This window comes from Dysidea avara, chromosome 3, assembly GCF_963678975.1.
Source record: "Dysidea avara chromosome 3, odDysAvar1.4, whole genome shotgun sequence".
In the NCBI taxonomy this organism is placed as follows: domain Eukaryota; kingdom Metazoa; phylum Porifera; class Demospongiae; order Dictyoceratida; family Dysideidae; genus Dysidea; species Dysidea avara.
The window spans coordinates 8,799,606-8,811,644 of NC_089274.1; the positions used below are offsets into that span (position 1 = coordinate 8,799,606).

General features: G+C 35.3%; 1 protein-coding gene and 1 long non-coding RNA gene across 2 annotated transcripts in view; both read right to left on the minus strand.

Annotated features, from left to right (window-relative positions):
- Positions 1–12,039, minus strand: part of LOC136251574 (uncharacterized) — a 212,436-nt gene that overhangs the window by 167,673 nt on the left and 32,724 nt on the right. The window lies entirely within an intron of this gene.
- On the minus strand, positions 869–1,625 carry LOC136251700 (uncharacterized). Its single transcript, XR_010699160.1, has 3 exons — positions 1,477–1,625; positions 1,011–1,416; positions 869–960 (listed from the first exon to the last, which is right to left on the minus strand). It is a non-coding gene; the product is annotated as an uncharacterized lncRNA (long non-coding RNA).

The following is a 12,039-nucleotide window of genomic DNA, read 5'->3' on the forward strand; positions in this document are numbered from 1 at the left end:
CATGAAACTTGGCAGAAAATTTGCGTGTATGCATGACAAAGATTTTTTTTGATAGCAAGCCACATCAGATTTGACCTTTGATGACTAAATGTTTAAAAACTCCATTTCATGTTTGTATGATGCGAAAACCTACAAATTAACACTGTGAAAAAAGCTCAGAATAATAAGGTTTATAACAGTCTTATTATGTTAGTATTGGAATGAAATAGTACAGCATATATTATTACATTAGGACTTTGCTATAACAAGCTTATTGAATACATTTAAGACAGTCATATATTAGAGATTAAATCACTAGTATAGTGCGGTGTATGACTATACTAAGCCTATTTCAACCATATATTGGCTACTATACTACTGTACTTTTTTATTTTCCTATAATCTGTGGCTACCTTAATTAAATAATTTCTATAATTATATTTGTAGGGAATTTAATTCTGTAAATATGTTAAAACCACAATAGGTACAGCTAGTAAATCAACGTCTCCTTGGCCATGACAGCATCAAATCAATTTCGTCATTTTTCAGTCTTTATCCAACTGCAGCAGGTAAGACAGTAAATACAATTCACAAATTCCATTACTAATTACCTGTATTATCATCTCCATGTTCATCACCATGTAGAACTCTGTGACAATCTGTTAGTCGTCTGGTATATAGAACTGTTCCACAGCTGTAATACAAAGATGGTAAATATAATGTGTATTCTGGACAATCGTTGGACTTACAGTTTGTAACAATAAGAATCTCATAAAACCGAGACCTTGTCTGGAAACCTAGTATTACCATGTAGAATGGCGGCTTGGTCCCACAACTCTATTAAAGATTGTAAATATAATGCGTATACTGAAAAATCATTGTTCTTAACAGTTTGTAACAATCTTGTAAAACTGAGACCGAGTCTGAGACTGACAATCCATGTAGAATAAGACAAGTCTGATAAGACCAGGTTTCACAACCCTAAATGGAGGCAAACATAATTCATATTCTGGATTACTTGGTGCACTTACAGTTGTTATCAGTGAGTCTAACCAGACATAAAATGGCCACTTGGTATGTGACTTTGTTGGGCTAATATCAGACGAAGATTTTTGAACGGTCATATCTCAGCCAAGAACGATGATATCAAGCTGTAACTAGCAGGTATGGTTATAAAGTGTTAAAATAAGTACATTCAAGCATTGATTTATGTTAAATCCCTATTCTTTTGGCTAATGTATAAGCATACTTGCTAGTTAGAGTTTGATACATTCTCTCTTGGCTGAGATATAACCGTTCAAAAATCTTCGTCTGACATTCGCCCATACCCAAAACTCACAAAAATACTCCTACCACGTGGCCATTTTTATGTCTGTTATGTAAGCTCACAAGAAGCATCTGATACACTGATAACCAAGTCCAAGAATCTTGTAATCACTAAGTACAATTGAAACAAGACTAAATATAACATAATTTGCATACTCTCAGTGGACTTACTTTTGTTAGCAATACGAGTATGGTCAGTGAAATAAGGACAAACAAGATGGAACAGGTTCTTGAAAGCACTCAACTCCTTTACAGTGCCAGACGTACATGAAGTAGCAGCAGTCAGCTGTTGATAAAAAGTAGTGGAAAACATGAAGAAATGAGACCAGTTTCCACAAACCTAATGAAGGTAAAAATAAATTGTATACTGGACATTCTCAGTGTACTTACTTACAGATGTTAGCAATAAGAAGAATCTCCTAGAACTGAGACTAAGTCTGTAATTCCTACCCTATTGAAAAGAAAATGAATAAAAGCACAATCAGGCGTAATGCACTTACAGCGGTAAGTAATTAGAAGATGAGGTTGAACAACTCCGTGAAAAAGAACAAAACTGTCCACATAATTTATTATGGTCGCTACCAGATTCTTAAAGGAAGCAGCTGCCATTGAAGGAAACTAAACTGCAGATGTTGTACACTGACAACCTGTAGAACTAAGAGGTCCGACAAGAAATTACCTCTGAAGAGATAATATACAAAATCATAAGAGCAGACCATGCATACTCTTACCGTTGATGGCTGATGAACTGTGTCCACTCGTCATCCGCCATAAGCTGAGATAACAGGTTATAAAATATGTAATACGTACACAGTAACACCAAAGTTGAATCATTTGCAGGCCTGCATTGTCATACAATACACAATAAACAATTCAATATGGCTAAACCTATTGTACAAGCTATCATTTTAGTCTAATACTTACTCATCTAGGGCTGTTTTTGATCACTGCCATCGTAGGAATTGTCCACCACGCCGCCACTTCACCACTACAGCCAGCAGGGATGTACAGTTGTGGTCCATAACTATCATCGTGCGGAGCATGGCTCATTGGACAATGGCGCTGATCACGCACACTCTCCGCAAGATACACTGTCATGATCACTCACATTTACAACCTCTGATATAACAATAGTGACAATGGCGACTTAATTGCATCTGATACGCATGCGCACACCACTGACCCCTTCAATTTTAACAAGCATTGAGCCATGCTCAGGTGTCCTACAGACCTTCAGCACTTGTGTTGTAAAGCCTTAATAAAAGCATTACTACAAACTTTTGCAGGTGTGCTAACTGTGCAAGAAAATCTGGATTTGTATGACTTTTAGAAAGAATTGATTGAATAATTAATTTTTCTGGTATTATATGCTTTGCCGTATGAAAATGTGTGCATATGAAATTATCACAACAAAGCTAGCTATAGTGATTAACAGAAGTATACTTATTGTATAATCATCATGACTTTGTTTGATACAGTAAAAAAATCTTAAGTCACGTGCTGTCTGTATAAACAAAAGTCCATGAATAATGAGATGGTGAAGCTTAAAAGTTATCACATTTAGTTAAGTAAACAAAGCCATTCAAAGAATGTGTATTAAACTAAAGTACAATTTGTTTCCCATAATATAAGATGGGGTTTATTCTAAAGTATAAGATAGTTAGTATAATGCAAGACTATACTGAGATTATTTGTATAGTTTAAGCCATTAGATACACCATCTTATATTCCTCTTTTTTCACAGTGTAAACTTGATGCCAAATTAAAGCTCTTGCACCAAAGAATAAGTTGGTTTTTACAGAAAGTCGATATAGCTTACTCTGTTCTAAAGTTATATATACAGTGATTTTAATAGTCAAACATGCTATTATTTTTCCTGCCCAAGCAAAAGCTTGAAATGTGTACAGAAAGAAAGATTTAATACTTATACTATAATTATTACAATTGTACTACTATGGTAGGGGTATATCAATGAACTACTGTGGGGTACATACCCAAGTCATTATTTGTGCAAGGAATGTGTGAACTTTGCAAATAATATAATTTTACAGTTTTCGTGTAAACACATTTCAAGAAATCCTAAGGGACCCCCCATAATTTTCAACAAGTGTACAGAGAGTATCTATACTCTTTTAAATTTTTTACTTCCTACCCAAAAGTATACTTGCTGTTATGCTGTATCTGAGTAACCATTGTTAGGTTTTTCTCAACGGTGGTGGATCCAGGGGGAGGCACAGGGGGCATGTGCTCCCCCCAAAAAATCAAGATACTCTAATACAGCAGTCAGTCAAATACTCTAATAGAACAGTCACCACACAACACTAGTAACTATTTTATTTGATTTTTATTAACTTGTGAAAAATTTATTGGGGAGCTAGGAGGCTAGAAAGCCTATAAGAATACCCTTGACTATTGAGAGGAGACTCCATAGTTGTTGAATATGGAACTAGTATATGCAGCATTATCCCATACATGGGCACACTTTAACCTGCTAAGAATCTAATGAAATGCACATACTTGTGTATGCCATTCTTTAGTCTTATATGATTATTATATATAGCTAGCTATAGCTCATGACTGTCACTTATTCCTATAGGTCTACAACTCCTGATCAATGTAGTTCGCTTAATGCAGTATTATTAAAGCATTTGTATATAAAACCTCTCTATACATCAAAACTTTCAGTCCTGCGATAGGTGGAATGGCTTCGGCTTCTGGGGGGGGACAGCCCCCCAGACAACCACCACCTACTACCTTGATGCTCCACCTATTACCTTGATGCACCCCCTTTCCAAATCCTGGATCTTCCCCTGCTCAAAATTAGCCAAATCGTGCACTTTTTCATTAAAAGCCCCTGCTCAAAATTAGCCAAATCGTGCACTTTTTCATAAAAAGCATGAAACACATAAATAGTATTCTTCATGACATGATTTTTGATATAGTGCCATTACTGATGTGACCTTTGTTGCCAATTTTCCACAGAATTTTGACCATTTCTGCATGTCTTCAGGCATTAGTTGATGTGTTAAAACATGCATGGTTAAAGTTAACTTGTTGAACAAATTAACAACTTTGTTTTTATTTGAAGTATATAGTAGAGATGCAACGATATAATTATTGTGTATCGTATCACTTTAAGACAATGTCACTGTATCGATACAAAGTCAAACCATATTGATATATCATGTATCGTGATATATCGACATATCTTGGCTTGTTAACATGGCTGACAATCAAATTATTGTACATTGTGGTTAAACTGAATCACAATGCTTCTCAAAGAAAAAATAGTTCACTTATTTCCCTTAAAAAAGTGACACAGACCATCATGTGTAGTGTTTAGACTCCATTTTATATCGTGCAATATATTGCTGTATCGTGATACACCAGAGGCAATATATCGATACGTCTAAACACTGTATCATTGCAACTCTAGTATATTATGGGTAATTCCATTTTGAAGTTATGATCGCTTTTATTAGCTGCACAATTCTTTGAGAGTTTTGGGGTGTAAATTACCCATGGGGAGGTAAATTATCTCAAAATTCATGGAAAATATAAAATATTAATAATGATAACTTTGGAATGAAATCATCTAGTGAAAACTAAGTTGTTTCATTCAACAAGATCTATATTTTGGTACCATGTTTTTAAACTTTAATTAATGCCTCAGGGAGATAAAGACAGAAAAGGTCAAATCTCTGGACAAAAATGGCCATAAAGGTCACCAAAGGTCAAATCTGCGATGGCACTATTTCATGTGTTAAATCTATAATATTTATGTAATGGTGTTTTATTTGTATTTACTGTATGCATGTGTGTATAGTAAATACAATTTTTAGTTCATGTATGTACCTTAATTTCTTTTGTTTTTGTAGCTGTTTGTATTATGTGTTGTATATGTTTTAACTCTGGTAGGAAGAATGGCTAATGCCAAATACCAAGAGTATAAAAATAAATCAAATCAAAAAAATTATGTGTGAAATTCATAATAATATTGTTTGGTTAAAATTAATGTTAACATGCTGATTGGTGTGGGCAGTGTGTACTTGGCAGATTCAAGCAGTGCACACCCCAGGGTCCAATCACCATTTACCATGTATTTCATATGATTGTTAGTATAGTGGCCTGACACAATGCAAAAATCATACACCTTTTCATAAAGGCATGAAGCTTTCCACATAATAAGTAGTACTCTTCATATGACAAACATTTTCAAAAAGTGTACATGTGAATTTACACCCCCTCCCCCCAATGGTGTACTCCTGCTTGCAAAAATTTTAATAAAACAGTTGATCCCTAATTCCATGCAAGACATTGCTATTTGTAGTTGATTTCTGATGTCTATTTTGTCTGATTTGCAAATGTTTGGACCTTGCACATAAAACCTGCTGTAAGGTAGAAAGGCAGCTTTGGTGCAACTCACCTGTGTATTTATTTATACTGTGGATAAATTAAATAAAGTCTATAATTTATAAAATGAACCTACTTTGTTACAGACAACACATTGGGGTAAGAATTATAATGTGGACTATTTGGCATTCTCTATTTGTTTCACATGCACATGCATAAAGTATAGCTACATTAACTTTAGTGCAAAACCGTACTATCACCTAAATTAAAGTTAAACCTCTCTAATCCATGTAACACCTCTAGCAGAATCTCTGTAATCTGACACATAATTGAGTCAGAGTGTTGGATTAAAATTAAGGTTTCACTGTTACAGTAATAAACACTATACACATGCATGTCTACATTTTTATGGATTGATCTCTATATTGTTCAATGCCAGTTTAAAGTAATGTGAAGGTAATACATAATACCCTGTACATATATAACAGTCATGTACAGGGTGTGTGATCTATAATACGCTGTACATTTATAATTGTCTGGAAGTAAAACTTTTAATAGTATGCCACTAGTCAAACTGCTTTGTAACATCTGCATAGAAGTGTTGATTAATGCCAGCTCCGATCCTTGTAATATCACACAAAATGTAGTCCTTGCATGACACGCAGTGCTGTAGCTACATGTGCAATAGAATGTGGCAGTGTTATACATCACAATCAGTTGAGTTCAAGGAGAAGGGTGATAACTAAAATATTACATGCTCATGCACCTATTTTGTATCCCATAGGCATTAGTAGTTTTAGCAACATTAAGAAGTCGACAAGCAATGTATAACTATCTTTTGGGTAGTGCTAAAAGCCGGAACGGAACGGGGCGCGCGCCAAGTTAATGAATCGTTTTTGCAGATTGTACACCGTTTCTTACCATTACGTAGTGACTAGAATTGTGCTAAAGTTAGTTTTCTTCTGCTTGTAGGCATGCTAGAAATCGCTCGCTCAAAGTTTCTATTTAATGCCCACTGCACGAAAGCGTTTTGCAATTACCTACGCTGAAAAACTATCATTTAACCAGAGTTAACCTGCTAAACTATTATTTTGTAAGCACTGTAAGCATACGATTCACAGCCACTAACATACACTGTGGATAACTCTCGTATATTATTGCCCATGCTGGCAGACTTCAGAAAACCATCCTCGCTGTTACGGACACGACTATAACGTGGAAATACTACAGTATTTTACCTTTTACAATGATAAGGAAGCAATTCTACATCAGGATTAAACAGAATTTGATGGATTGGTAAGAGCACAACATGCCACGTGGCGGGCATTAAATAGAAACTTGGAGAGCGCGATTTCTAGATAGCATATAAGTAGAAGGAAATGAACTCTAGCATAATTCTAGTCACTGTGTGGCAGTTGGAAACGATGCAAAATCCGTCTCAAACGATTTTTCTACTTGGTGCGCGCCCTAATTGGTTCCGTTCCATTCCGTTCCGGCTTTTAGCACTACACCTATGTTTTTGTTAACTTAATTAAGAAGTGGTCTCCTAGCACAGATAGCCTCTAAAACAAGTTTCCACTGTACAATTGTAAATTATATCACATATTGAAACATCTAATAATTTAATCTGGTGCCACCTGCCCCTTTGCATAAGTAAGGGTCTGGTGAAATACTGATCCCATACTCAGTTCTAGCTAGTGCAGAAATTTCATATTAACCAATTAATGCATGCCAATGACGTTCGCACACAAATTGCCTTGATAATGCAATGCTTTTACTTGAATTGGAGGCAATTGTCTGACGTAACCAGCAGTTACGTACACTGTCTAAGTGAATTCTTCTGAACTGACTGCTGGTCTGTGGACCGTGGACCCCATAAAATAACTGCGTGGACCCCATAAAATATTTCCGTATTTATGAACTGTGGACCCCATAAAATATTTCGGACCCCATAAAATATTTGGACCCCATAAAATATTTCCCCATAAAATATTTATGAACTGTGGACCCCATAAAATATTTCCGTATTTTATGAACTGTAGACCCCATAAAATATTTCCGTATTCTATATGTGGGGACAGACAAAAGGTTTGTATAGTTGGAGTAACACGTTGGTGTTCAAATACTCAAAGGATTAATTTTATTAATCACAGCTAGTCAGGGGCGGATCTAGGATTTATAAAAGGGGGGGCTAACTAAAGGTACTAATCTCTTGGGTGGAGGGTGTGCGAATTTGCATGCTGGAACTATAGGGAGTCTGGGGGCATTCCCCCTCAGGAAATTTTTGAAAAATAGATGCTAAAATACTGCAATTTGGATACATTTCCACATAAAGTGCATATTTCTGCCTGTAGATATTTTATATGCTGCCTTTGGAGATATATGGCTCTCTACAGCATGCATTTTCTAATGGAAGGTTCAGACAACCGATCACATGATGCACCCTCACACAATTGCATGCATGATAGAATAATAATAATGTTGAAACTGGAAAAATTTGAAATTTGAATAATACGACATTGAATCTGAGAGCATTTTCAATTGAAATTGTGTACCTGGATTAAGAATTAAGTATACCAGTACCGGTAATAACTACACAAGTAGATGAACAAGCCTTTTAAACAGACCAATACACTATAGGCGCAGGCAGATTTGGAAAAATTCCATAACAGAACCAACTTTTATGCTTACACTGAATGTTCTATTAGAGTAGTTAAGTGACTGTTCTATTAGAGTATCTCGATCTTGTACACCTCCAATGCTGATCCGGCTCCTTGTTGCATAACCTTTAGCATAAATCCACTCTAATTCCTTGGAAAGATGTTTATAAGGTGAGTTTATGAGTATTTGTATTATTAGTGATCATATAATTATGCTAAGACAAAATTTCATTATAATCCTCAGCATATTGACCAAGTAAAGCATAGAAGTGAAGGGGGAGCTTCAGCCCCCAAAGCCCACCCCCTAGATCCGCCCCTGCTATAGTATACGATTAGTTCTTGCAGTTACTACAGCAGTATGGTTATGAAACTTTACAGAAGAGTCGACGACGATTCTTAAATCTTTGACAGACTCAGTAGATGTTATAACATTACCATCAATACAATAATTTCCATAGGAGTGGATGTAACCTAAATGCAAAACGTAACACTTGCTAATACATATAAGCATGTGTTTACTGTGAAGCATTTACAAGACAGTCCTGCAGAGAGAGCTACTCAAAAAGAAGAGATGCTAGACTACATCACATTTTTTAAAATAAGGTTGACAAGTTAGATCAATATGTCATAAAACTATAGCATAGCATGGTGTTTGTGCATTAGCATGAGCCTGGTTGGACATGAGACTACTTTTGTTTCTGGCCAGCTTCTGATCAGAACGGGAACATAGAATTTTTATTTTCCGCTATATCACGAGGCAGGGGTTATTATTGCAAGGTCCAATTTATGCAAAGGGGGCTAAAATGTTTCCATGCGATTGTGATATTTAGGGTTCTAATTGTGCACTTTGGGATCATAAAGTTTTTTGATAGGGAGTCACCTCAGATTTGACCTTAGGTGACTTAATGGTCAGTTTTTTTGTTTTTGTTTTTTTTAAATCATCGATCTCACCTAGTCATGGTTTAAAATCCACAAACTTAGTGTCAGTATCCACCCATGCACATCATGTATTAGTCCCAACATAATTGTTAGTAGTCTGGCGCTGCCTGCTGCTTCACATAAAGTAAGGGTCTGGTGAAATACAGATTCCATATCAGTTGAAAAAATTCAAAGAAGAGCTACCAAGTTAGTGAGTGAAATTAAAGACTTACAATATGTTGACAGATTAAACCACCTAAACTTACCATCTCTCAGATATCGACGTCGTAGAGGGGATTTAATTACACATAGCTACAGACTATTTCATAGCATGCTGGACATGGATAGCTCATCTTTATTTACCCTTCAATCATCTACATATAGCAAGAGGTCATGATTTTAAAGATCTACAAACCACACACTACCTGCTTGCCATGCCGTCACTTCTTTTCAGTAAGAATTATAAATGATTGGCCCACATGATTCAGTTAATGTTAATTCAACCAATTTGTTTAAGACACACCTTGATAGATTTTATTTTTGTAGTAGTTTATGTTTAGATCAGGTTTTTACAGGCCTTCTTACCTGTACCCCCAATAATAATAATAATAAAACTAGTACAAACGTATTAATTTGTTTCAATGTTTTTACTTAGTTTCCTGTATAGTTAGGTCCAAATTTAAAACTAATGTGGACACAAGTGACAAAAGCACCAAACTTTCTCCACATATGTAGCACAACCTTAACTTAAATTTTTTGATAGGATCCATCTTATTCTAAAAAGGGCCTTTCCATAAAAGCATTTATAGTTATGTAACTAAAGAATTTTCAAAATCGGCAAGCCATATAAGTGCTAGTTTTGCTCTATTTCATGCAAGAGAACATTATGCAGGGTTGAACATTAAACCATGCAAGACCTGATAAACAGTAATATTACTCTCACAAGCTTTATTTAATGTTGACAAGTAATTTTTTCATTCATACTGACTGTGACTGGATTTGCAAAAAGGTACCTTTTCCACACACAAAATTTGACCCATTTTTTGAACTTTGAAGCTTCATAACTTTTTGATCATGGAATATAATAGCCTGAAATTTCCATGGGTGTAACTACAGTATCTGGCTGCATTCTGATACTAATAGCAAGTTAATCAGTATAAGGAATCAAGTGTTACGTCATTTTGTTTACTGGTATGTAAAATGTGTGGAAAAGGCACCTTTTCACAAATCCGGTCACCTATAGTTTACAGCGTATACAGCTTGTATGATCCACAAACTGTATAGAGAAATTTCTCTATAGTTGCTCACTATGGAAATGAATATACAGTGAAATATTTGCAGTAATTAGTTTGTGATAAATCTCTTACCTAATACCTTTTATTTTATTAAGGCTTTACAGCACAAGTGCTGAAGGTCTGTAGGACACCTGGTCCTACAGCCTGTTCAAGCGTTAATCAGATGGCTGCAGGTTTGAGGCTGCCCAGGTCCAGTCATGGATTTTTTCTCCTTCTTCACCTTTTCAAACACACTTTATGTAACAACTTTAAACAGGCTGTAGGACCAGGTGTCCTACAGAGCTTCAGCACTTGTGCTGTAAAGCCTTAATAAATAAATAAATAAATAAATAAATAAATAAATAAATACTGTAGTCATTCATGATGTCACATCTTATACAGAATTCATTTTGTGCCTGATTGCGAAGTAGGTATAGCTTGATAACTTACCAACTTATACTACACCAGCTCTTGTTATTTAGTATGAAAATATGTGTTATTGCTACATGCTTGATTTTGTGTTTATGCTGAAATCACATGCATGACCACAACAATAAGGTTCTTCATACCATTAATCCAGTAGTACAGCTGTATACTATGTAAGATAAAATTCCTTTACTCAAATCTCAAGCTGAATTAATACTAAAAATGTGTATTTGTAGTAGTGGATATAATGTATAGGATTTCACAGGGTTTGTGAGAGCAAAGTGTGCAATATAATCATGGGATGCAGTCACCATAGATTTTTTCATGAATTTCCAAACAGCTTTCATTCAGCAATGGTAGAGTATAAATGACTAACTATGTACACGTAAATATAATTGCCTTGCTACCAGAACTTGACTGGACATGCAGGTACGTATATATCAAATGCTACAGTTTTAAAGATGTTTCAGACATATGATGCAATCTGATGAAGTATTGCAATTTTAAGATCAAATTGTAGCAGTGAAAAATAACTTTTAGTATTGCATGTTTACATTCACCATTACCGTGAAACTTAGCAGCCAAAGATTACACATAGTTAGCTTTGACATGCTAGGTTAGGATGTAAAGAACACAGAATTGCAATATGTCGTCGATCAGTTAATCAAAAGTGTAGAATTTCAACTATGACATGTTTGGCACAATTGTATGCATACAATATTGGGTAAGATAGCTGTGCTGAAATCGCATGCAAAGAAGAGTTCAACTAGCACAGTGGTCATGGTAATTTTATTACTGTGTAGCAGAACTTTATAGATGACTGTTCTAGCAGTATTATTCTTTCAAATTCCCACATTCAATAAATCAGTCCTGCAAGTATAATTTTGACCATGCAGCACTGATTAGTTTTCAGAAGAGCTCAGTTCTTTTCCTTGCTGTTTTTATCTTTCTGTTATGGTACGCTTGTTGTATCATAAGCAAACAATTGATGAAATGTACTCTACTAGCTTTTCCTATAAGCAAGTACATGGTTAAATTTCTGAGGGGGTAAACACTCCTAGATCTGGGCCCCTAGGCTGGAAATTGTATACTTCAAAGCATGC